Source organism: Ascaphus truei, unplaced genomic scaffold, assembly GCF_040206685.1.
Source record: "Ascaphus truei isolate aAscTru1 unplaced genomic scaffold, aAscTru1.hap1 HAP1_SCAFFOLD_1300, whole genome shotgun sequence".
Taxonomy (NCBI): Eukaryota; Metazoa; Chordata; class Amphibia; order Anura; family Ascaphidae; genus Ascaphus; species Ascaphus truei.
This window is the reverse complement of record NW_027454176.1, coordinates 90,690-96,820: the sequence shown is the minus strand read 5'-3', so window position 1 is coordinate 96,820 and position 6,131 is coordinate 90,690.

Here is a 6,131-nt window from a genome sequence, read left to right as displayed (position 1 = left end):
CGCCTAATACCCTCCCATTACCCAGCGTCCCGCCTAATACCCTCCCATTACCCAGCGTCCCTCCTAATACCCTCCCATTACCCAGCGTCCCGCCTAATACCCTCCCATTACCCAGCGTCCCTCCTAATACCCTCCCATTACCCAGCGTCCCTCCTAATACCCTCCCATTACCCAGCGTCCCTCCTAATACCCTCCCATTACCCAGCGTCCCGCCTAATACCCTCCCATTACCCAGCGTCCCGCCTAATACCCTCCCATTACCCAGCGTCCCTCCTAATACCCTCCCATTACCCAGCGTCCCTCCTAATACCCTCCCATTACCCAGCGTCCCTCCTAATACCCTCCCCTTACCCAGCGTCCCTCCTAATACCCTCCCGCCTCCCCTTACCCAGCGTCCCGCCTAATACCCTCCCGCCTCCCCTTACCCAGCGTCCCGCCTAATACCCTCCCGCCTCCCCTTACCCAGCGTCCCTCCTAATACCCTCCCGCCTCCCCTTACCCAGCGTCCCTCCTAATACCCTCCCGCCTCCCCTTACCCAGCGTCCCTCCTAATACCCTCCCCTTACCCAGCGTCCCTCCTAATACCCTCCCGCCTCCCGTTACCCAGCGTCCCGCCTAATACCCTCCCGCCTCCCCTTACCCAGCGTCCCGCCTAATACCCTCCCGCCTCCCCTTACCCAGCGTCCCTCCTAATACCCTCCCCTTACCCAGCGTCCCTCCTAATACCCTCCCATTACCCAGCGTCCCGCCTAATACCCTCCCATTACCCAGCGTCCCTCCTAATACCCTCCTGCCTCCCCTTACCCAGCGTCCCTCCTAATACCCTCCCGCCTCCCCTTACCCAGCGTCCCTCCTAATACCCTCCCGCCTCCCCTTACCCAGCGTCCCTCCTAATACCCTCCCGCCTCCCCTTACCCAGCGTCCCGCCTAATACCCTCCCGCCTCCCCTTACCCAGCGTCCCGCCTAATACCCTCCCGCCTCCCCTTACCCAGCGTCCCTCCTAATACCCTCCCGCCTCCCCTTACCCAGCGTCCCTCCTAATACCCTCCCATTACCCAGCGTCCCTCCTAATACCCTCCCATTACCCAGCGTCCCTCCTAATACCCTCCCATTACCCAGCGTCCCTCCTAATACCCTCCCATTACCCAGCGTCCCTCCTAATACCCTCCCATTACCCAGCGTCCCTCCTAATACCCTCCCGCCTCCCGTTACCCAGCGTCCCTCCTAATACCCTCCCGCCTCCCCTTACCCAGCGTCCCTCCTAATACCCTCCCGCCTCCCCTTACCCAGCGTCCCTCCTAATACCCTCCCGCCTCCCCTTACCCAGCGTCCCTCCTAATACCCTCCCGCCTCCCGTTACCCAGCGTCCCTCCTAATACCCTCCCGCCTCCCCTTACCCAGCGTCCCTCCTAATACCCTCCCGCCTCCCCTTACCCAGCGTCCCTCCTAATACCCTCCCGCCTCCCCTTACCCAGCGTCCCGCCTAATACCCTCCCGCCTCCCCTTACCCAGCGTCCCGCCTAATACCCCTCCCGCCTCCCCTTACCCAGCGTCCCTCCTAATACCCTCCCGCCTCCCCTTACCCAGCGTCCCTCCTAATACCCTCCCGCCTCCCCTTACCCAGCGTCCCTCCTAATACCCTCCCGCCTCACCTTACCCAGCGTCCCTCCTAATACCCTCCCGCCTCCCCTTACCCAGCGTCCCTCCTAATACCCTCCCGCCTCCCCTTACTCAGCGTCCCTCCTAATACCCTCCCGCCTCCCCTTACCCAGCGTCCCGCCTAATACCCTCCCGCCTCCCCTTACCCAGCGTCCCTCCTAATACCCTCCCGCCTCCCCTTACCCAGCGTCCCTCCTAATACCCTCCCGCCTCCCCTTACCCAGCGTCCCTCCTAATACCCTCCCGCCTCCCCTTACCCAGCGTCCCTCCTAATACCCTCCCGCCTCCCGTTACCCAGCGTCCCTCCTAATACTCTCCCGCCTCCCGTTACCCAGCGTCCCTCCTAATACCCTCCCGCCTCCCGTTACCCAGCGTCCCTCCTAATACCCTCCCGCCTCCCGTTACCCAGCATCCCTCCTAATACCCTCCCGCCTCCCCTTACCCAGCGTCCCGCCTAATACCCTCCCATTACCCAGCGTCCCGCCTAATACCCTCCCGCCTCCCGTTACCCAGCGTCCCCCCTAATACCCTCTTGCCTCCCCTTACCCAGCGTCCCGCCTAATACCCTCCCGCCTCCCCTTACCCAGCGTCCCGCCTAATACCCTCCCGCCTCCCCTTACCCAGCGTCCCGCCTAATACCCTCCCGCCTCCTAATACACTCCCGCCTCCCCTTACCCAGCGTCCCTCCTAATACCCTCCCGCCTCCCCTTACCCAGCGTCCCGCCTAATACCCTCCCGCCTCCCCTTACCCAGCGTCCCTCCTAATACCCTCCCGCCTCCCCTTACCCAGCGTCCCTCCTAATACCCTCCCGCCTCCCCTTACCCAGCGTCCCGCCTAATACCCTCCCGCCTCCCCTTACCCAGCGTCCCTCCTAATACCCTCCCGCCTCCCCTTACCCAGCGTCCCTCCTAATACCCTCCCGCCTCCCCTTACCCAGCGTCCCGCCTAATACCCTCCCGCCTCCCCTTACCCAGCGTCCCTCCTAATACCCTCCCGCCTCCCCTTACCCAGCGTCCCGCCTCCTAATACCCTCCCGCCTCCCCTTACCCAGCGTCCCGCCTAATACCCTCCCGCCTCCCCTTACCCAGCGTCCCGCCTAATACCCTCCCGCCTCCCCTTACCCAGCGTCCCTCCTAATACCCTCCCGCCTCCCGTTACCCAGCGTCCCTCCTAATACCCTCCCGCCTCCCCTTACCCAGCGTCCCTCCTAATACCCTCCCGCCTCCCCTTACCCAGCGTCCCTCCTAATACCCTCCCGCCTCCCCTTACCCAGCGTCCCGCCTAATACCCTCCCGCCTCCTCTTACCCAGCGTCCCTCCTAATACCCTCCCGCCTCCCCTTACCCAGCGTCCCGCCTAATACCCTCCCGCCTCCTCTTACCCAGCGTCCCTCCTAATACCCTCCCGCCTCCCCTTACCCAGCGTCCCGCCTCCTAATACCCTCCCGCCTCCCCTTACCCAGCGTCCCGCCTAATACCCTCCCGCCTCCCCTTACCCAGCGTCCCGCCTAATACCCTCCCGCCTCCCCTTACCCAGCGTCCCTCCTAATACCCTCCCGCCTCCCCTTACCCAGCGTCCCTCCTAATACCCTCCCGCCTCCCGTTACCCAGCGTCCCTCCTAATACCCTCCCCGCCTCCCCTTACCCAGCGTCCCTCCTAATTACCCTCCCGCCTCCCCTTACCCAGCGTCCCGCCTAATACCCTCCCGCCTCCCCTTACCCAGCATCCCTCCTAATACCCTCCCGCCTCCCCTTACCCAGCGTCCCTCCTAATACCCTCCCGCCTCCCCTTACCCAGCGTCCCTCCTAATACCCTCCCGCCTCCCGTTACCCAGCGTCCCTCCTAATACCCTCCCGCCTCCCCTTACCCAGCGTCCCCCCTAATACCCTCCCGCCTCCCCTTACCCAGCGTCCCTCCTAATACCCTCCCGCCTCCCCTTACCCAGCGTCCCTCCTAATACCCTCCCGCCTCCCCTTACCCAGCGTCCCGCCTAATACCCTCCCGCCTCCCGTTACCCAGCGTCCCTCCTAATACCCTCCCGCCTCCCCTTACCCAGCGTCCCTCCTAATACCCTCCCGCCTCCCCTTACCCAGCGTCCCTCCTAATACCCTCCCATTACCCAGCGTCCCTCCTAATACCCTCCCGCCTCCTCTTACCCAGCGTCCCTCCTAATACCCTCCCGCCTCCCCTTACCCAGCGTCCCCCCTAATACCCTCCCGCCTCCCCTTACCCAGCGTCCCTCCTAATACCCTCCCGCCTCCCCTTACCCAGCGTCCCTCCTAATACCCTCCCGCCTCCCCTTACCCAGCGTCCCGCCTAATACCCTCCCGCCTCCCGTTACCCAGCGTCCCTCCTAATACCCTCCCGCCTCCCCTTACCCAGCGTCCCTCCTAATACCCTCCCGCCTCCCCTTACCCAGCGTCCCTCCTAATACCCTCCCATTACCCAGCGTCCCTCCTAATACCCTCCCGCCTCCTCTTACCCAGCGTCCCTCCTAATACCCTCCCATTACCCAGCGTCCCTCCTAATACCCTCCCGCCTCCCCTTACCCAGCGTCCCTCCTTATACCCTCCCGCCTCCTAATACCCTCCCGCCTCCCCTTACCCAGCGTCCCGCCTAATACCCTCCCGCCTCCCCTTACCCAGCGTCCCTCCTAATACCCTCCCGCCTCCCCTTAACCAGCGTCCCTCCTAATACCCTCCCGCCTCCTAATACCCTCCCGCCTCCCGTTACCCAGCGTCCCTCCTAATACCCTCCCGCCTCCCCTTACCCAGCGTCCCTCCTAATACCCTCCCGCCTCCCCTTACCCAGCGTCCCTCCTAATACCCTCCCGCCTCCCCTTACCCAGCGTCCCTCCTAATACCCTCCCGCCTCCCCTTACCCAGCGTCCCGCCTAATACCCTCCCGCCTCCCCTTACCCAGCGTCCCTCCTTATACCCTCCCGCCTCCCCTTACCCAGCGTCCCTCCTAATACCCTCCCATTACCCAGCGTCCCTCCTAATACCCTCCCGCCTCCTAATACCCTCCCGCCTCCCGTTACCCAGCGTCCCTCCTAATACCCTCCCGCCACCCCTTACCCAGCGTCCCGCCTAATACCCTCCCGCCTCCCCTTACCCAGCGTCCCTCCTAATACCCCTCCCGCCTCCCCTTACCCAGCGTCCCTCCTAATACCCTCCCGCCTCCCCTTACCCAGCGTCCCTCCTAATACCCTCCCGCCTAATACCCTCCCGCCTCCCGTTACCCAGCGTCCCTCCTAATACCCTCCCGCCTCCCCTTACCCAGCGTCCCTCCTAATACCCTCCCGCCTCCCCTTACCCAGCGTCCCTCCTAATACCCTCCCGCCTCCCCTTACCCAGCGTCCCTCCTAATACCCTCCCGCCTCCCCTTACCCAGCGTCCCGCCTAATACCCTCCCGCCTCCCCTTACCCAGCGTCCCGCCTAATACCCTCCCGCCTCCCCTTACCCAGCGTCCCGCCTAATACCCTCCCGCCTCCCCTTACCCAGCGTCCCGCCTAATACCCTCCCCGCCTCCCCTTACCCAGCGTCCCTCCTAATACCCTCCCGCCTCCCCTTACCCAGCGTCCCTCCTAATACCCTCCCGCCTCCCCTTACCCAGCGTCCCTCCTAATACCCTCCCGCCTCCCCTTACCCAGCGTCCCTCCTAATACCCTCCCGCCTCCCCTTACCCAGCGTCCCTCCTAATACCCTCCCGCCTCCCCTTACCCAGCGTCCCTCCTAATACCCTCCCCGCCTCCCCTTACCCAGCGTCCCTCCTAATACCCTCCCGCCTCCCCTTACCCAGCGTCCCTCCTAATACCCTCCCGCCTCCCCTTACCCAGCGTCCCCCCTAATACCCTCCCGCCCTCCCCTTACCCAGCGTCCCTCCTAATACCCTCCCGCCTCCCCTTACCCAGCGTCCCCCCTAATACCCTCCCCGCCTCCCCTTACCCAGCGTCCCTCCTAATACCCTCCCGCCTCCCCTTACCCAGCGTCCCCCCTAATACCCTCCCGCCTCCCCTTACCCAGCGTCCCCCCTAATACCCTCCCGCCTCCCCTTACCCAGCGTCCCTCCTAATACCCTCCCGCCTCCCCTTACCCAGCGTCCCTCCTAATACCCTCCCGCCTCCCCTTACCCAGCGTCCCTCCTAATACCCTCCCGCCTCCCCTTACCCAGAGTCCCTCCTAATACCCTCCCGCCTCCCCTTACCCAGCGTCCCGCCTAATACCCTCCCGCCTCCCCTTACCCAGCGTCCCTCCTAATACCCTCCCGCCTCCCCTTACCCAGCGTCCCTCCTAATACCCTCCCCGCCTCCCCTTACCCAGCGTCCCTCCTAATACCCTCCCGCCTCCTAATACCCTCCCGCCTCCCGTTACCCAGCGTCCCTCCTAATACCCTCCCGCCTCCCCTTACCCAGCGTCCCCCCTAATACCCTCCCGCCTCCCCTTACCCAGCGTCCCTCCTAATACCCTC